This window comes from Lucilia cuprina, chromosome 2, assembly GCF_022045245.1.
Source record: "Lucilia cuprina isolate Lc7/37 chromosome 2, ASM2204524v1, whole genome shotgun sequence".
Taxonomy (NCBI): domain Eukaryota; kingdom Metazoa; phylum Arthropoda; class Insecta; order Diptera; family Calliphoridae; genus Lucilia; species Lucilia cuprina.
This window is the reverse complement of record NC_060950.1, coordinates 56218954-56241241: the sequence shown is the minus strand read 5'-3', so window position 1 is coordinate 56241241 and position 22288 is coordinate 56218954. Positions and strand designations below refer to the sequence as shown.

The 22288-nt window shown below is 28.4% G+C and overlaps 1 long non-coding RNA gene across 2 annotated transcripts; it reads left to right on the top strand.

Moving 5' to 3' along the window:
• The first annotated feature begins 11981 nt into the window (after window positions 1-11981).
• On the top strand, window positions 11982-21244 carry LOC124420397. Of its 2 annotated transcripts, none has more exons than XR_006941182.1 (3): window positions 11982-12078; window positions 20666-20792; window positions 20855-21244. It is a non-coding gene; the product is annotated as an uncharacterized LOC124420397 (long non-coding RNA). The 2 variants fall into 2 exon arrangements; XR_006941181.1 differs by lacking the exon at window positions 11982-12078 and adding an exon at window positions 20412-20497.
• Window positions 21245-22288: the final 1044 nt, after the last annotated feature.

Here is a 22288-nt window from a genome sequence, read left to right as displayed (position 1 = left end):
TCTTTATGAAAAATATTTGCAAGACATACAGGAGGTATGTTAAGCTTTCGCTACAGTGTAGACATAAGGCGGAGTAATATCTAGTAGTTTAATATGACTATTGCATAAACATTCTTTTAACTCAACATAAAAAAGGACAACTTGTTGAAATTACTTACGAAGAGATATTTCAACTACTAGTAACACATATTGTCAGTTTTGTATATACCCACCATTAAAAGTATGATCAGTATATTGATTTTATCAATCCGTTTTAAACGCATTGAAATATTGTTCTCTGACCCATAATAATACATGTATAGATACGTATATTTTGAGTCCTTATTAAATTCTTGAATGAAATAATAGACAATTCCCATCAAAATCAATGAGGTTCATCATTGGGTAAAAACTAATGAAGTTTATCGAATTGATTTAAAATTGCGACCTGTATTTTGATTACAAGTGTTTACATGAATGGACATTGCTAAATAGATACAGAAAGTGACTCTTATCCGATTGTGTGTTACAAACATTAGTACAAATGTATAATATTCTCTCCACATCAGTACAAATGTATAATATTCTCTCTTAAAGTCGAAAATGTAAGATTTGTATTCATTCATTCCATTAGTTACATCAATTTATGTATCTGTTAAATACAAAAACTGAAGTGCAACAAATTGTTAATGCTGCAGTTAACGTATTTGTAGCCACATATAGCATACATATCAATATATTTCCTCAATTAGTTTGCAACTAAAATTGTTACAGTTTCAATTAGTTCCATCAGTTAAGTATAAGATTGATTTGATGTTATTTTTAAAATCAACAAAATAGATCTGGTATATTAATGCTTAAAGAAATTTCAAAAAATACACTCTTCTTATTCGTAAAAGCTCTAAACTCTGTTGTCTAAATGGACACAAATTTAAGAAAAGAATTGATTTTGAGTTTGTTTTTGTCTCTCATATTTATAATAGATTAAATAATTAACCACTATTTGACTGTCTTAGGGCGGGTTTAACAGATAAAGATAATCTACATTCTTTGTTTAAACCTAGTTTAATATATGTTTCGTGTTATTCAGTTATCAGTAAAGTTACTTAATATTTTAGTTTAATTGAGTGTAATTGGGCAATTAAACTCAAGTTATAAGTGAGAAAACACAATTAACAAAAACATTAAAACAATGATTTCGGAAGAACAAAAACTTAATATTTTAAGTAAATTGCAATTTTCTGATTTGTTTTGTTTTATTTATTGTTGTTTTAAATGTTTATTTACTTAACATTTTTCCAAAATTTTCCATTTTACAAAAGAATTGTTTGCAAAAAACAGCTGTTCATTGTTTATGTTTTTGAGTGAAAAGTTGGCAATACTAACAATGTTAATTGAGCTTAAATCTAAAACTGAAAAATACCAACATCGGTTAAAGTCCGCTTAAATTTGTTCAGAGTTTAATCTAACAGCTAGTTAAGCCTAGTTAAACTGAGTAGTAAGAAACCCGCCCTTATTTGCAAAAGATAAAAAACAATATAAATTTTTTAGTTTGATTTTAAGAATATAAAAAACTATAATTATTTTAAAGTGTAAAATGTAATTTACATCTAACAAGCAAATTTTCAGTTCTCAGTTAAACTAGGCTTAACTTGCTGTTAGATTAAATTCGAAACAAATTTGGGCGGACTTTAACCGATGATTTTGTTTTTCAGTTTTAGATTTAAGCTCAGTTAACTTTGTTAGTATAGCCAACTTTTCACTTTAAAACATAAACAATGAACAGCTGTTTTTTGCAAACAATACTTTTGTAAAATGGAAAATTTTGGAAAAATGTTAAATAAACATTTAAAAAATAATAAATAAAACAAAAATAAATCAGAAAATTGTAATTTACTTAGAATATTAAGTTTTTGTTCTTCCGAAATCATTGTTTTATTATTTTTGTTAATACTAAAGTTTAATTGGGCAATAACACTCAGTTAAACTAAGATAATAAGTAACGTTACTGTTTACTGATAAACACAAAATATATATTAAACTAGGTTTAAACAAAGAATGTAGATTATCTTTATCTGAAAAACCCGATCTAAATATCAAATTTTTACTGATTTTAAAAATAAGACAAGCTACCCAGCAAAAAAAAGTGTGGAAAAAGATGTAGTATTTTCATCACAACTAGTAACTCGAAGTACTTTAAATTCCAATTACACTCAGTTAAACTAAGATAATAAGTAACTTTACTGATAACTGAAAAACACGAAACATATATTAAACCAGGTTTAACCAAAGAATGAAGATTATCTTTAGCAGAAAAACTCGCCCTAAGTTGTCGTCTGTAGAGTATTTATGTAGTTAAGCAAAATATTTTTTGGACATTTGTGATTTGAATAGGTTTTAGTTTCCTGTAAAAAAATTAGATATAAAAAAGAAACACAATATATTGAAACCAAAGTTTTTAATTATTTTTTTTAGCAGTTTTTATTCCATTTATTTTTTATTTCAAAATATGATAATGAGACATAAGAAAATTGTATTTATTTGAAATATAAGTTTTATTAATTTTTTTTTAATCTAGTACAAAGAAAATATATCAGAGACACAATCAAATGTTTACAATTATAGGATTTTGTTTTTAAGTTTTGATATACAATAATATAAATATATATATACATAATAAAGTTTATTAAGTATTTTATTTAATAATAAGTTTACATGATTTATTTTCATTAAGTTAACATTAATTTCAGTCGAAAAGTCTTGTCTCTGTGTTTCGAGCACAAAAAAATATAAAAAAAAACAGAGAACAATTAATTATTATTATTAAAAATAGAGGAAACTTTACACTTAAAGGCAGAAAAAAATAATTAATAAAGTTATAATAATTTTGCAGACATCAAAAGAAAGTTATTCAGTCATGTTTATAACTATTAGTTATTAACATTTTAAATTTGTAATAAATTTTAATTAGAAAAGACTATTAAGTAAAAAAAGGAAAAAAACGTTACATTATAAATTCATTCGGTTGCCTTTTTTTAAGATTATTTTTCTGTCTTTTAAATATGTCTATTTGTTTAACAATTTCAAAACCCTTGGGGTTGAATTTTTATTTTACTTTATATTTATTATTATGTTTAAGTAGTTAAAAGAGAGTAAATGTGTGTAAAATTTAAGTAATTTAGTTTATTTTTCAACAATTAAGTTTAAATTTCAATGACATTTCGAAATTTTAACACAAAATGATTTTCAGGAGCTAATGTGAAAATTAAAATGATTTTTTTTAAATTTGAATGGCAATAACATAACATCATCTTGTAACATGAAACTAAAATGGCGTTTTTTATTATGATAATAAAAGCAAATGACACATTTTTTTCTAAATTATTAAATAACACAGGACAACAATATTAAAAAAGGAACAAAGCCGTCATTATCTAAGAATTGAGCAAAAAATAGTTTAGAAATCGGAAACAAGTTTTCAAAATAATAATTTTTCTAAGAGAAAGTTTGCAATATGATTTTCAACAATTTTCAATTAAATCTAGTACAAAGAGCCTTAGCTGCCATTACAGAAACAAAAAATTTAAAAATTTTAAAGTGTCATTTGTTTTTTTCAAACAATTTAATTATAAAATATGATTTACTTTTCTTTATGGTAAAATTTTTATTGTTAATTGTAAACGACAATTGATTGTTTGAATTTCAACGAATTATAATGTATTAAAACGATTAAAATGAAACTGAGCCAAAAGTCCACGTTTGATTAAAACGCATTCGTGTTGGCAACAATGTCACTGAGGTATGGCAACGCTATTAGTGTTATTAGCATTACCATCCGAAGGGGTGTTGGTGGTTGTGGTACTGATGGTGTTGTTCGTGTCTGAGGAAACGGATGCAACTAGGCCATTGCCTATGATACCGCCATTAGTCGCCTTAGTCACATCATCGCCCACAATCAACACCTTACCCACACCATCAGGAGCTACCAACTCACCGCTTAATCCATCAAGACCTAGTGAGACATCTCCGGGTATCTTGGGCTTAGGACGATGTGTATCGACTGCTTCGATGGGTAATTTAATATGTTCCACCTTACAGCCATAGGCCACTGGTGTCAATTTGATGACAGTGTGTAGTGGTACATACAGATAGGGCAATTCATCGGCCGACTTGTCGAGAAAGTAGGCAAACAGACAACGTAAAAAATTCCAAAACAGCTAGATGTAATAATTTATGAGGAGAGTTCAGCAGCTGTTACAGCTTTGAAAAGTCAATTATTAGATTTAGTAAGGAGGAAGAACAGTTAGATATGGCTAAATGTGGTCTGCGCAATTTTCTAGGTTTCATCAAATGAATAGGTTCGCTTTTTAGGTCATTAATTTACTTCAAAGTCATTACAAGGCTCTTTGATATAGATATTGATATTTACGCAGCAATGAATTAGATAGTTAAAAGAAACGCTTTTCACGATGTAATCATTAGCGTTTTATCTCATTATTTCAATACGACTGATCACATTAGAAGCGAGTAGTTAACACGATTGCTTAAAATTACCATTTAAATAAGTAATGACACTTTAAAAAGTTGTTTTGTTTTAAAGACAAAAACATTACCCATATAAAAAACGAACCCAGGCCTTTTGTTCGTTTTCTTAGTTACAACCCCACTGCTTAGTTATTTTATTGTGCATAAAGTCATTACAACAATACTTACAAGTAATGTAGATAATATGTAGTAATTATTGAGCGAACGTATTAAGTCCCAAATAGAGTACACAAGCGGCTTGACAAACATATTTTTTTCATTGCAATATACACTACACAAACATTGCCCATACAAACATCGATTTTTTCTCGTTTTTGTGGACTTGCAAAGATATAGATTTAAATTTTTCTTCGAAATATAAATTTTGTAATAAATTATTTATTTATTAATATAAACAATACAAACAGTTTGTGTAAAATCAAAAATTTTTTATTTTTGTACAAGCAAACCGCAAGCATTTGTACAAACACGAAACACCCTCATACACTACACAACAGGCTTGCACAAACGTAAAATTCTAGTATGTTTGTCAAGCTGCTTGTGTAGTCTATTTGGCCCTTTAAAGTTCTAGCAAATATTTGATATTTATAGCTTGAATTGTTTTTATCATTTTAATGTTTAATACTCTGTTAAACAAAAGAATTGGTTTTAGCTTCATTCATACAAAATTTAATCCAGCACTATTTGTCAGTATTTATTAATTTAATTGTAACAAAACTTCCACTTTCATTACAATAAACTTAATCCTCACTGCATTGCAACATATACTAGCATTGGCATCCAAAGTCAAACTCTTTTTACATGCATTTGAAGTTTAAAGAAACCAGTTCCTGTGGTCACAAGTTAACACATAGAGTTCTATATAAAACACATTCTTCTTATCACATCTTGGTTTTTTAATTTTGTACAACATACAGCTGCCAACGCTTAGTCAGATCCTCCTTAGATCCTCTTTTAAGTTTAATAGGGTATTAAGAAAAGTTGTGAAAATATGAATGAAATACACGTAGAATGTTAAAGTTTTCATCTAGTCACTGTCTTTAAATTGTTACTGAGAAACCTGATAGTTTATTAATCCCTTTAATTCTAACCGCAAGATGACATTGAACATAATGATGTTATAACTAAAATTGGATTAGGATTTCCTATAATGATCATTAAAAGTTAAATATAGCATTATGTTTGTTCAGTAAGGCACTTCTTTTAAAGGTAAATTTATCTAAACATGGTTGTTTCTTTTCTAACCTAGTAAAAACTTGGTACTTGTACCATAACCACTTACTTTTCAATTACTATTTACTTGCCGTCTGCTTTACCTTACAGTACTCGAGTAATAACATTCTTTTAATCTGATATAGAAGTACTTTATTTTCGGCTTTGTCATTTTGTTTGCAGTGGTGCAGTGAGTAGAATATTTAACTAACAAACCGAAGTCCCTGGTTCATATTCTCACTCACTCCTTTTTATTATTAAAAACAAAACAACTTACTCAACAACTTCTTTGTAAGCAAAATATACTTTTTTAAAACTCTATTTGTAAGCGAGCGTAGAATTACTTGCCTCCAATGACATCAGCGTATTAAAATAATGAAGAAGTAGTAAAAACAGATTTCATTAGCATTTCAATTTATTACTTTTTAATGTAAGTTTTTCCTTGGTGAGTAACAAGTGGAACATTTTCTTCAATGTTATGCAACAGAACAACAGAATAAAAATACATTTAGCCCGTCTTAACATTAAATCACTGGTTAACCTGTCATTCATATCAATACCTACTTGATAACTGTAAATGTCCATCAACTTTTGACAGCTATTAGCGTTCCACTCATGAAAATTGTGCAAAATTAAAAAGAAATCTTACAGGTTTCAATTACAAAGTTATGTTTGCTAGTCTTCATTACATTAATTCAATCACATTTTCTCATCAATTGTGTTCGACCAATAATTGAAGAATTTGTTGCTTTTATATAATGACGAAACGTATACTCAATTGACAACAAATTGACGATTAGTAGAGAGAATAAGGTTTTTATTCGTTTTCATAAATCCCATAATGGTCATATGCTGTAAAGAGGTTTCAAGTTTAGTTTTTGTAATGAGGCTTAAAAATGGCGTACAACATGTCATAAGCATTTTTAAAAGAATTTTCTATGAAAATAAATAAAAATGGTTTTAAACTGCAGTGAATTCTTCTCAAATATAAGGAGGATTAAGATGGATGGGATTTATTATATTGTATTTAACACTCTATAGTTTGGTTGAAAATCATGAAGGAAGTACAAAAATGTTTGTAATAGGTAGTTGATGGATGTATGTGTATTAAAGTATTATTCATACCCAGCAGTTCGACGGGACAGTCCCGAACTGACCACTTAACCTACTACTTGTGGTGGCCCCTAGCCAGGTGACCGACCATTTTACATGGGCTTGTCCTACGTGGAAGTCAATCGTCACTCTACACCCTACAAAGAGACAGTAAAAAGACGGTCTAAAATATGCAAAGGATGGTAATCTCCAAATGTGTTCTTGGAAGTCAGACACATTACTAGCTGTTTAACTGGCGCTACTTTTCTTGCCGCTATGGTGACGATTTACTTTTATTCTTGATGAATGGCCAAAAACATGCGAATTGAAGCCAACAAGTGGTAAGATATTAATGGAAACAAAGGTTAAACATTTAAAGTGTCTACTCTCTAGAATACTATGGGACATCAATGTGATGATTGACTCGAAAGATATAAATTTGAGTCAACCAGATGGTGGCATATTAGTAGAAAGTAACAATCATTTCTCCAAAAGATCGGTAATATAACTACTTTCGGAAGTTCAATAAAACGAAAACAACTGTTAAGAGTCGAATCTCTAGATTACTTGGAGACAGTAAAGAGACGATTGCCTCCGCTCTCGCTTACAAAGGAGACATTAAAGTGATGACTGTCTTCATTCTCGATTACAAAGAGTTTATTTGTGACGAAAGACCAAAAACATACGAATTACAATCATCCAGGTGGAAATTACTGTCTTTTTCGTATGCATTGACTCTTTTTCGAACTGATGAGCAAAATAAAGACAAAGTTAAAGCCATGAATGCGAAACGGAATCAGTTTTTGGAAATCACGAACAAATTTAAACATTTAAATATAAATATCATCGTTTTTAAATAAAAATTAAAATTGCAAACATTATCTTACCAAATTGGGGATTTTAAGACCCAGGATACCATTTTACCTGATCTTGGGATAGTTTATTCCTAAAAAAGCTATAAACTTCGTTATAAGTAAGTCTTAAGGTGTATATATTGATCATACAGTTGTATAGGTAACAACTATACTTTCTTACATATACATATATTGTATCTGTTACATTTACATTAACTGTAATAACAGTTGTATCATAATTTGTGATATTTGTCATTATTTTCTTTATTTAAAAAAAAAATACAATTATTTTAATAAAAACTGTTAACATGTTCACATCTAAAACCGTTTCAATGAATTAAAAGGAAGAGTTTTTTAAGTAATTAAATCATTAATGTGCTCCTGCTAATGATGATTTTGAAACAGTTGACCCAAAAAACAATCAATAATCATAAAGTTTGATCAAGTGGAGTAAAACAAACAAGTTTTCGTTTCTTCTCCAACTGGATGGGTTCTTAGTGTGTCAGATGGACAGTGGTAAATGTAGTTCATCTGGTATAATGTGATTATGTAAAGAGCGTTAAAAATTTCTGTTGCAAATGTAATAAAATTTTTATTTACATATTAATAGTTTTATTAAAAATTTTATAACGATTTACGATATTCATCATAAGATGGATAAAATAAATAATTTTTAATGACATATTTTAAATGAATTTAAATCAAATCTTAAATATAACCAGAAACTTTGAATATCGCTCTCAGCTTGGAATTTGTTAAACATATTTTGCTTAATCTTAAAACCCAAAATTTGTGGTTCCTAAAGTATAATACAACAACTCCGGTTAATTAAGTTTTCGATCAAGAATAATAAAATTATCACAAAATTAGTATGTTTAAGATCCTGTTGGCAAAAATTATCTGAAAGTACCCTTAAATAAAGTCCTTATTAACACCGCGATGTTATCTTAATCGCATTTATATTCCAACTCTGACAACACTTTAGTTGATAATTACGAGTTTTATTATAAAAGGAAACTATAAGTAACAACAAATGTGTAAGTAACGGATCGTCGTTAAACGAAACAGTATTGTTAAAGGATATGCGTAGATACATATGTATGTACTTATGTGTGTGTAGTTGAATTGATATTTCAAGAAAATATTTCAATCTTAGCTCTTGACAAAAATTTTATAAAACTTTTAATGATTGTGTTTAATAAGCACTGTGGACTGCTGAACACATATCAGATCAATTGTTACTGCTTTACAGGTATTAGTGGTTAATATTTAATTTAGTAATTGATTACCGGGTCAATTACAATTATTTGTAATGCATAACTGAGCAATACCTAATTACAATTTTCTTGTAATTGTATTTGTATTATTACCAATTATTTGTAATTTCAGTGTTACCAATTACCTGTAATTTACAATTACATAATGCAGAATAGTTTTTTTTTCGAAGTTAGTCTATATAAATTACATTGATTTAATAAGTAATTATTCAATTACAATGTAACTGGAACTCCTTAAGTCAAGTGCAAAACAATAATTAAAAATTCAGTATCATTGTAAGTAGCAGACTTGTGATGTAATTATACCCTACACCACTATAGTGGGGAGGGTATTATGCGTTTGTGCTGATGTTTGTAAAACCCAAAAATATTGGTTCTAGACCCACCTTAAAGTATACTAATCGGCTCAGAATCACTTTCTGAGTCGATTTAGCTATGTCCGTCTGTCCGTCTGTCCGTCTGTCTGTCTGTGTGTCCATGTAAACCTTGTGCGCACGCTACAGGTCGCAATTTTCAAGATAATGGGATAAAATTTGGCACACACGCTTTTCTTGGCCCAAGGACAAAGCCTATTGAAAATGGTTAAAATCGGTCCATTATTTCGACTAGCCCCCATACAACCGTACCCCTCAAATAGGCCCTTTTGGCTTATAATTAATTTAAATTATCTTTTATGTTAACAAAAGTCGACAAAACTTAGTTTTATACAACTTTAAATGACACTACCGATTTATGTAATGATCGGGCTTCATTTGACCCTATCCCCCATACAAACTCCCCTTTAGAAAATGACTTAAAGGTCAAAATTCACTTACAAACACTAATAACACTTTTAAATTCTACATAAATAATATTGAAGAAGACTTAACTCCCCCTACCAATATTTTTAAGGATAGGGCCATATTTGGCCCTACTCCCCTTTGAGCCCTCTTAAAAAAATCTCTTTTTTGCCAAAAAAAAAAAGTAAAAATATTCCGAAATAAAGTTAAAAAACAAACCAAATGCTTTAATTTTTTAAACTTTTTTAACATATATACTGACTTGTGTAGGGTATCATATGGTCGGCTACGCCCGACTATACATTCATACTTGTTATAACATTAAGTTATTCATCTCTTGAACAGTTGTATACATCCAATGTGTATTTCAAAAAATATTGCATTACAATTAATTATAATTGAAGTATTTTTAATTTTAATTGATCGTATTAAAACTAAAATCAATTATAATTTATTGTAATTATAATTTAGTAAAAATAATTCAGTAAAAGTAATAATAATGAATGTAAAAACTTTAATGAATTACTTCAAAATTACGTTTTTAATAAGTTACAATTAAGAACTTGTAATTCTTCAATTACAATTACAAATAGTTGTAATTGTTGTGACTTCAATTACAAATTCAATTTATTGCAATTTGTTAAATCAAATTACTTTTTAAGAAAGCCTGGTAAAAAGTGCATATTTGGTCAATATATAGATTATCAATAGACTACTACATTGACTAGTCTATGCAGTAATACAATATCCATAGACCCACAGTCGGTAATTATACTAGTGATGTAGTCAATAGACTGTTAATATAAAAAGTCTATTCATATTAATAGTATATAGAATAGCCAATTTACTAGTTTATAGACCAGACAATAAACTAGTTATTTAGACTAGTTAATAGAATAGTCCATTCAGTACTCAAAAGATTCATCTTTGAAACAGTCAATAGACGAGTTTATATATATAAAAAAAAATTGCAAATATCCAAAAAACCAATAAGTATTTAAGTATCTTGAATACTAAAAGTTAAGACTGTTTCAAAATTTAAATTTTCAATATTTGGCAAACTGGTCTTAATGTCTTTATTCGTATCCATGTTTCAGTTGTAATCAGTTATTCACATAAACTACAAAAAGGTTTACCTCTACATATGTTTGGTTTTGAACCAATATTAATGGCGATCATTAAGATCTACTACACAGGACTTTTATTTCCTTAATTAATAGGTAGGAGTTTAATTTTGTTGGACAGTTTTACAGTCCAAAATGAAAAAGTAAAGAGTATTTTTAGTTATAATTTTATCTTCTTAAACTAAGAGCAAAGTTAAATATCTAATACATAACCTAAAAAGTGATGAAGGGCGGGTTTCTTACTCCTCAGTTAAACTAGGCTTAACTTGCTGTTAGATTAAACTCGGAACAAATTTAGGCGGACTTTAACCGATAATTGTATTTTTCAGTTTTAGATTTAAGCTCAGTTAACTTTGTTAGTAATGCCAAGTTTTCACTCAAAAACATAAACAATGAACAGCTGTTTTTTGCAAACAATAATTTTGTAAAATACATTTGGGAATTATAAGGAATTATATAGTTCTGCATATAAATGTGTACACACATTCAAACGCTTTAAAAGTCTATTCGAATACTGGGTTTCCAAAAATTTAACCTTTAATTTATGTTCAATACAGTAAATTGCAATGACTAACACACGTTTTCGTAGACAAAATACTAGACAATTATCTATCAAAATCTGATACACTGCAGACTAGTTGTACGATACTGCTTAGGTCTCTACGATATCTAGTTTAATAATATATTTCTCTTAAGTAAATAAGATTTTTGAAATATTTTAATAAAACTATTATTTAATATTTAACATCATATACAAAATTGTTAAACAAGTATTGATTTAAACATATTTTAAAGAAATTCTTGTTGTTTCAAATATGTTGTATTTATTATCGTAGTTATTAATATCAATTTTTTTAGTAAGTATTAAAAACCTTTAGGATATTTAAAATCAATGGATAATCATGTAATTTTCTTAATTCTACAAAATAACAACACCCACAGCAACAGCAACAAAAACAGATAAACACAACCATGGTAAACATCACATAAACAACATCCATCCAACATCAACAGGAACAAGCAGAAAGAACAACCGCATCGAAGAGAAGCTAACATATAAAAGGCCCAAACAATTTCAATGGTCAACAACAAAAACAAAAGAAAACACGAAGGAACAAAAAACGCATTTCCACAAACTATATTAATCCATGCCTTCTTCATGCTGTAGTGGATGCAACATACGTTTGTCTGTTTGTTGCAACAGTTCAGAACACAGGTTTGGAATTTGACATGGAAATAATGTTGATTCTATATTTCAAGGCAGCTTTGAACATTTTGTATTGTTCGTACCTTTTAAGGTCTTGGACTGTAACCCTACGTTCTGATATATAATCGTTTTGCTGTCTTACTACATTTTGCAAAAATATATTCCATTAAATGTAAATTTCGACCTTAACCATAGTAATAAAGACGAAGTCCCTCTTAAAATTAAATAATAACTTAAAAATTATAAGAATATGTTCATTAAAAGTTAGGAATTGAAAGCACTTCGTAGGGTATATAAAGATTCCTCTTAAACAATTAAATATACAATTTATTTGTTTTTTTCTTTTTTGTATTATTTTCATGTCTGTTCTGATATGTAAGTTATTCACGCTTTTATCATTATCATCAACAAACTCATCGTCGTCAAAGTCTTAGTAGTAGTAAGAATTTCAAAACAAGTAGATACGTGGCTCTTAATGTTGTTGATGCTGTTGCTGTATGTTTGCTGCACATCTAAATAAATGTTTTATTCGTGCATTTAGTTACCAAATCAAAACTAAAAACTGCCAGTACGTATGTATGTAGTTATTTGAAGTACTTCGTATGTACATACTTATGTAATTCCATATATACTTAAGTATATTTTTATACATTAAGAAGTCCCTTAAAATATGGGTGGTTCAGCATCACCTACCTCAAATGAGGGTTCAGTCGAAATCTTAAGATTAAGAAAAAAGCTTAGCCAGTTATAGATAAGAAGGACACTTTAATTAAATCAAACCTTAAGGTAAGAACTTCCGAAACGATGCTTTAGTCTTTAGGGAATAAAAAGTGAGCAAGTTATTTAGATGGTGATCACTACAGCTAAATTAAACCAGTCGTCTGAAAAGTGACTTCTTCAAAGGCAGATGAAATAGCTAGTCGCTGAAAGGTTAAAAAAGCCATTTTATCATAGTTGCTAAAAAAGATATCGGAATGATTAATTCTCTTCTCTATATATTTCTTTGGTAATTCCAGAATACCAGTGTAGTAAGGTGATGCATGTCAGCAATAATAGATTATATCGACGCTAGCATGACATAAAGAGTGTAAGCAATGACTTTAACAAGATTATGATGTCAATTCTGTTATCATTACATCAATATTCTTGCACTTAAGAGCACAAAATTTTGACCTGGGAATGACTAAAATCTGTATTTTTACTAGAAAGTCCAAAATTCCTTATTACTTAGAACACAATTTTCAAGACAATAATACATGTACCTAAACTGATATATGAAAGTACTTAGTTGTAATACTTGAAAGAAAATTCTAGACAAATAAATTTAGAAAATGAAGAAAAATAGTGCTTCAATAATCTGAATTTCCTTGGAATTAAAGTGTAATATCATTCCAGCTTTCGAAATTTAGAGTACATGATGCTCGAGTATGATAAGTGCCATTAGTCATACTTCAACCGATGCTTAGGAAACATTTGTAGATATCTTTTCCATCATCAATATATATGCACAAACGGAAATGATCGGTAACTGTGAGATACCTGAAGATCAATAACGTGATACACTACCAATTAACTAAACATAACAGTAACAGTAACTTTCAGAATTGAATTGATATAAAGAGAAGGAAGTTGAAAAAGTTAATCTGACGAGAGCAAAACCGTTCGATGCTACGAAAGCTGAATTACAAGCATTGACAAGGGAATTCTCTTAATAATCTAATTGAAATAATTGTATGAATTAATAAGTTCAAAGTTTATGAGCAAAACAGCTTCTCTCATCTTTAGATTTACTTTTATCTCTCTTAGTTCAAGACAGCGGAAAGCGGTACTTAGAGCCTACTCGGTCATCTCCTATAAGCTGTTTAGTTTAATCCCTTTCAGAAGTATCACGACATAATCTGCATAATAGACTCATCTAAATCTTTCTTCAGTTAAAGTTCTTAGGTTGTGAAATGTGGCTACCAATAGTTTTGGACATAAAATCCGAGCCTGTGGCTTAACATTATATTTCGCAGCTTATCCTTCTATTTCTTAACGTAGCAATGAATTCATCATATTCAAGATGGAAATTTTAGAAATTTATAAATTGCATCTTTTAAAAAGTGCATTCTAATATGTAGTAACAGACTTTGCATATACAATTTTCATCAACCATTGAAATTGTAATAAAATAAGTTTGTCCTTGAAGGAATACGTAAACCTTGACTTGAAGTCAAGGCAATGCGTTGACATTTCCAACGAAGATTGTTAAACATCAATCAAGTTGTTACATCTACTCATCTGTATTTTAAACAATCGCTGACATTCAATATTGTGAATAATCTTGAATCTATTTATTTGTATGCAAAATTTACAATAAGAAATTTTAAAATGCAGATGTTTTTAAATTGAAAGTAAAAACTGTTTGCTTTTGAAAAGTGATTTGCCTAGAGACACATATGCATATGTTTGGTTATTCTTAGTGTTTTTCAATCTTTTTACTGATTTGATTCTTTTTCTTTAGTTAATACCAACTTCATAAAATCGAAAATTTATGTAATTTAAGCTGAAACTCAAAGAACGCACCTCCATTATCACCTTCTAATCGCAAAGCATAATTTTACAAAAATCTTAAATAAGGAAACCGTCACAAATCTCTTTACCAACAGATAATCACAGTGTATGAAAACCAAACCAAAAACTGACTTCGCCAGTTGAATGAATGCACTCTGATATGATCAAATAGTGGGTGTGTATTTTAAAATACAAAGGTCAAGATCAGTTCTTGTATATAAGTGTGATGTGTCTGTGTATTTGCTTTACTCCTTTATGTTATACAGACAGACATTTCAAAATGCCTTTGAAATCGTTGGAAGGTTTTTATGATGTAGAAGTGGAAGTTTTAATATGTTTTAAAATACAACATGCAACTAGGTTTGGGCGACAAATTAAATGCAAACATTTTGTTGTAGTCAAAGTTTAAATAAGAATTATTTATAACAACAATTCTCCATGTAGTAATCAACTTGTCCAAATGTACGAATAATAAATTATTTAGTTCTTTCGCAGTAGAAGAATTCTTAATGATTTTATATCAAGTTTTTTTCATAAGATTGCTTTTGTTTGATGTGGTTGGATGTTTGAAATAGTCTGCTAAAATTGATGTTGAATAATGGTACCAACTGAATATTTCTTGTCGCCAATTTTCGCAATAGCAACGAGGACTGTTCCCCTTAAGATAAATAAACATTTCATATTCTTAATCGATTTGGATTGAAAGACTATATTTCTAACAAACTTAAATATAGAACATAGAACCTTTAACGTGTATAGTGTGTTTGTTAAAGACACAATTGGGTTTAGAGAAAATAACTTTATCCCGTAATGATTTTTTGTGATCAAGTTTGATTGCTATTAGAAAAAATGGGAAATAATGGTTGACTATTTGTATAAAAATAGATGAACAACGGGGTTTTCAGATTTCACAACAGGGTTTACAAATAAAAATTTCTTCATGCTATTTAAAACGTTGCAAAAAATGTGACATTTTAAACTTAAGTTCGCGACTACGTTAATCTGGTGCGATTGTTAATTCTGAGTCCAAATTCAAATTTAGCAAAATCATTTAAAAAAGTTTCATCTCAGTTTTTAAATTTCTTTGGCATGTGTAGTTGCCATAAGTGTCTAAATGATGGTCACATTGAGCAACTACAAATCTTTAGGTTCTCGAAACATTACTATAAGCTTTTCTTGTAGAAAATGTATCTGTCGAAAGAACCTTAAAAACAAACATTCGATGGAGATTTATTCATTGATTTAAACCTAAACTTAAACTTGATTATTAACACAACATCATCATATTAAATCGGACAATTATGTTAAGATAAAAACACAAGTCATTTCGTTTGCATTCAGCTCTAGAAAATTATAGTTTACCCTAAATTATTACAAACTATTTCTTAAAAATGGCTGCAGTTAAGGGCTACAAATACCATAGTAAGACAAAATTTAACACAAGTCAATGTCTAGCGAAAAATATAATTTTCTAAAGGATTGAAGCACTCTTAAGCTGAATCTAAACTAATGTACACATTCCAACCCAACGAATTTATAGCAATCAGAATCAGTTTATTATTCGATTTAGTAATATCCATATGTAGGAGTTCGAAGTTTTTATAATATTTAAAATCACTTCCTGTCCAATGCCAACAACATTACTTTTCTTTAACTTTGGTGCATAGCTGCCGTTGATAGGGTTCTAAGAATTTTTCTAAAAGTTAAAGATTGAGAAAACTCATAACGAGAAGTTTCCTATATTTATTAGAATTAAAATTTCCAACTTAGAAATGTTGAAGATATTATAAAAATGTGTATAATTTTTTTTGTAGTTGTTTTCATCATATCACAAGATTGCATGTTAGAATTCCATTTGTTGTAGATAACACACTTTCTAGAAAGCAATGAAAGGAAAAGTTTTTATTTCAGGTTAAAAAAGAACATCAATAACTCGTTCAAAACAACAAACTGTATTTTTACTTTCAGTTTTCAGGTTTATTGATTTAGTTAGGATGTCTTCTGGTTTATATTCTCCTTAAGGTGAAATGGCAGAACATTACGATAATATTTTAGATTTCATAATAGAAAAACATTAAAGTTTTTTATGTACTAATGAATATCTACTAAGATAATTACATCTTTTCTACTTAAAAAACGACCCAATTGTAAATATGTAGCTGGAAAAGTGTAAAAAGCCAAATGCATAAACAAGTGTCTGTACATAATAAATGGTTCATTCGTTTATCTTTTTTTCAACAAAACCCATGATCAGTTAAAACAATACTTCCTTAACAGTGAGTGCATGTTCCATGTAGATGAAATTGTTCTCACCAATCTGTGTAAAAGTAAATAAAATTGCAGCCAACAATGGAATGACAATTAAGACAATTGTTGAAAAAGAAGTTATAATTAAAAATGTTTTCAAATGAAAGGTGTTTTTTGTTTAAACCTTGGTGGGCCCATAATTATTATTGTACCATTTAAGTTAGTATCTCTAAACCTAAAACTACTTATATTAAATAGAAGAATAGAAGAAAACTCCTACTAAGGGCCAGTTGATATGAAACTTTCGTGAGACAAACTGATTTGGTTTAGCAACCCAGAGTACTTAGATCTAAGTGTAATAATACTTCGATCGCTTCTTTCATTTCAGATTTGTATTATCTGTGTATCCAAGTGTGTTCCCAGTGAGGACATTGTGAGGACGACCTGCTAATCTTACTCAAGGAAAATACAGATGAAGAATAACTTTTAATTCTACATTCGAAAATGAAACTATGTAAACGAACTACATTTTCTTCTTTAACTCATATATATGGGTTAATTTTAACCCTATTTTTTGTTTAACAACTTAACTAGTAGTTTGTGAATTTCTGTTATTTTCGTATCAACAGGAACAATTAATCTGTTTTTGTACCCTACTATACCGCAATGTGGAGGGTATAATGCATTTGCTTTATTTTGATAGAATTGTGAGAATTTGGTTTTCCAAATGGTAAATTTCTTCTAATTAAGTCATCATAATAGCTATTAGAAATTTGAAAAAGCTCCTCATTATAAACTTTTCAATCAAGATGAGTACAATTGTTTCTCTCACCAATAAAAGTTGACAAAACTTTATGACATTTAAAAAATGTTTATGTAGAGTTGTAATTCGTTTGTATTTAAAGATGTCATTAAAATTTTAATTGATTATTATTAGAAAGAGTTGTAAAATTCAAATGTCTTTAAGAAATTTTTCATAAATCTTAGTTTTGGATGTCTGAAGTCAACAACAGCCACTTCCAGGTATGCGAACTAACAAAGTTCAACATTAATATTAAGAACGTCTGCGTTGCCAAACAGTTTCTGTTCTCATAAGGCTTAGTACGTAACTTTATTAACATTTGTTTCCCATATTAAGTTTTTTTGGTCATCACCATTTTTGACTGATAATAACCGGAACCTAAGATGCGTCTGAATCCAGAATAAATTGAAAATCAAACATGGCTTTCACAATCAGAAATAATTGAATATATAAGTGATAACTTATTAATACTAAATTAGACTTAATCGATTTCAGAAAAAGGTTGATAATATGTACAACAAGATAAAGTCGTTAAGCCAAAATACTAAAACCACTTCCTGAGATGATAACAATTCTGGAATCAATGGTTTCATATAAAGAATCTAAAATTCGGTTTTAGAATAAAGAGCCAGTGAGCACAGTGAGATTTAAGTGTTTTAGCTTGACTACACAAACAATTAATATCGATGATCGTGGTGGGAGAAGATCCTGCATCACTGATGATTCTAATTGGTTAAATGTTCAAAAGATCAGTTCAAAGACCTGGTTTTAATGTGATTATAGTAAAGTTTATGTGTTGTTTAGCTTGACTAAATAAACGATTATTAATGCTTATCATTATTTCAAAATGGTTGAGCATTCCAAAGATCAATGGATGTAGAAAATAGTAAATCCAAACAAAAATCCAAATTAGAGCAATTTTTAGAAATTAAAGAAATACTAACACTTTTAGAGCATCGTAATTAGAGCCTTGGAGTAAAAAACATGCAAATTTTACCGGAATTAATGAATAACATGCGATAAGAGGAAAATCTTTGAATCAACTCAAAATAGTCTCAACGTAACGGTTTTTCGCAACGCCTTATCAAATCTTTTTCTAATTTGTTTACTGCTTAATTCTGTTTAAAGATCAGCATCAAATTTCCCAAGTATAAATTTTCACACAGTAACCTAATTATAAATCCAGCTACTCACATTTTCTTAAAATTTAATGTGTTGTCGTCTACTTACATGCATCAGACACTCTACATGCATACGTTCAGTTATCTGCATGCGAATCTGCTAGTGAAACAAAACATATAATGACAACATTTAACATTCAAGTACCCGAAGAAAACTTGTTCCAATCTGCTGGAGTTGTTGTTCTCAGCTCTTTTGTTAAGGAGGTAAGACTGGGAATTTTTGCATAAATAGCTTCATGCAACATATAAACAAGTACTAAGTGTTAATTAGTATGTTCTTTTCCTCCTCCAACAAGAATGTCAATATATGGGTTATACTAAAAAATTTATTTAAGCCTGAGTCATATTTGTGGTATATTTTATTTCACAGCAAAAATTTTCATTAACAGCTAATGGCTTAAAATTCTAAAGTTTACTTGCATAGCACCCATTTTAAGTCGTTATTTTAACATGGTAATGTCATTGGAGATAAGTACTTACCACAATCGCTTACAAGTAATTATAAAAATCACTGAATGTAAATTATGTGAAAAAAACGCATACAACTTCTATGCCTCTACCAAGAGGCTAAAACTATTTATATGACACATTATTAATACAATGTTTTTAAGGTACTTTCATTGAAAAGTATGTTATTAGATAAGTGGTTACAAAATTTTATGCTGGGCTAACTTAAAATGGACAAATATTTTTATATCATTGAGATCGTGAGGTTATTTTACGTTGAGGGATGAAATGATGTCTTTGCATTATCAAGGGGCTTTAGAGAATACGTTTCAATAGCTGAAGAAAAGTGCACAATTAGCTTACAGATTGTAAAATACTTTTAGATTTGCTAGTTTAAAACTAGATAGAAGTATTTATACAGATTTCATGACAAAGAGTTCTCAATCCTATCATAGATGACCTTAAAATTGAAAAAAAAACATTTTTAAATTTTCAGAAATTACTTTTGGACACAAATTGTTTGGATATGCGTGTTGCACTTTGATATAGAACTCATTACATGCAAACATATATAATAAATAACATGGAAGCATCGGAACATATTAAAATTCTATTTTAAACGTATTAAGCCCTTTTAAAGTAAATTTTACACTAAAAGCAAAATGAGTATAAAACCTTTTCTAGTTTTTCATATTTTTTAAAATCAGAAACGCAGATTTCTTATTGGAAAATTTATCGACTTTTAATAAATAAGTACATTAGGGTAATCCCAACTTAAATTTGAGTTTTTTTGATTCTGAGTTAACTTTTCTCAAAACATTTAGGTTTTCTTCAGTATTTGGTCCTTTTTTTAAATATTTTAATAAAATGCAATAATATCAAATTTCGATAAACTGAAAAATATTAAAAAATGAAATGAAAAAAACTGAGAAAATATGAGATTTTTAATATTTATAAATATTTCAATTAATTATGTTAAATAATTCCTTGAAAAATTTTTTTAAGTCTAAGAAATTTCAATATTTTTTATAAATTTGAAGTCGTTTTCAAAATTGCGTTATGGCATTTAATCGTCCCTTAAAGATTTTTCATATGATACTAAAATTGCATATGATTAATTTTCCAAAAATGAGAAAAATGTGATAAAACCTTAAAAAAGGACCATTTCATCGTTTGATTCAGCTCACCAAAAATTGAGGTAAATACAAATATTTTGAGCAATGGCATCTTAGAAAAACTTAATTTAAATTTTTGGCGAGTATATCGGCAACAACAATCTTTAAAAATAATTCATCTTAATATATATTTAAATAATAGATAATTAAAATGTCTGACCAGCGTTTTTTTTTCTACAACTTTTTTAGAGTAATGATCAACAATAAAGCAGTATTCGATCGTATATTGATTATATCTTAAAGAGATGATCAAGTCGAAAATACCAAACAACTTGTACAACATGCTGATTTCCTAACACTGTGAGATTACAACTAAATGTAAGCGAAATTAACAAAACTTATGTAAGCATATCAAATAAAACTATTTTTTACAATTCTAGCTTTCACAAAAGGACACCTTCAAAGATCATATGTTTGTAATGTGGTGTTGTCACTCAAGGATGATTTCCAGGAACATAATTTCGTAATTCAACTAATAATGGTTTGTATAAGGCTTCCCTGGATATTGGCTGCCACACAAGGATGACTTCCAAGAATATAATTGAACTATAAAGGTTGTATAAAGATTCCCTGTGAATATCAACTAATTTGTTTAAAACAGAATGAATGCTGAAATAGCTTTAGAATGTGAAACTTATGATATTCAACAATAAATAAAAAATTTAGCAAATCCATTTAGAAAATGAAAAACTTGTAAACGATTAAGTGTAATTCTGTATAATAAAAAAGTTTACATTAAAATTGAAAACCTTACAGTTAAATTAACTATGTACATTAAGAAATAATTTTCCTTTCATTGAATACTCATAGCTGGTATTTAAATGTAAGTATGTAATCAGCAAACAAACAGGGCTAAACCTTTTTAAGGCATTATTTAAACATAAGTGATGTCATTGGGTGTAAGTACACAATCGCTTATAAGTAATTAGAATAATCAGTCAATGTAAATTGTGTGCAAAAAACATATTCATCTTTTTAATCTTTACGAAGAAGCTGACTAATAGATTATAATGTATTTGCAAAACACATTATTAAAGTGCTTCTTTGTAATCAGAACGATATGTAGTAGTTATTAAAAAGTAAGTTAATAAGTAAGTATTTACAATAACAAGTGTTAAATATATATTTTTAAAGAAAGTTTACACAGTCCAAAACTCAAAATTAGACACAAACTGGATGATACGTCTGATGCTATTAATTTAAGGAAAATTCTACTCATCAAACAATGCCAAATTTAATGTCATGCTAACAAAAAAAGTTTAAAATATTTTGTATTATTTTTGTTAATTCTGTCAGGATCAAAAGATGTATAAAAAAATCTTTCAAGAATTTTTTGAAAAAATAATATTAAAAATTTTAATAAATTTTTAAGGATAAAAATTTTAAAAGATATTTTTAACAGATTTTTATCCTAACAGTATAAAATAAAAATAATACAACATATTTTCCAATTCTTCTTGTTGGCTTGACACCAAATTTAACATTATTTGATTAGTAAACGTATTTTAAAATATATTTTGAAAAATGTACTTTTTAAAACTTTGAAGTTCTTTTGAAAGGACACAGGTTCACGAAATGAAAAACTGAAAATGTAGATTTTTCCCTTAAATTAATAGCATCAGAAATATATCATCCGGCTCTTTTCTAAAGATTTTTTTCTGTTTTTGCCGGACGGTGTTATTATTCGAATAAATTGAGTAAATTTAATTAAAATCATTTTGTGGGTATTCATGACGTATGAGTAATATCGCGTATACTCAAAAGAGAAATATTTTTTTAGATGTAATAATTGTGGATGTAAATGATATCAGTAC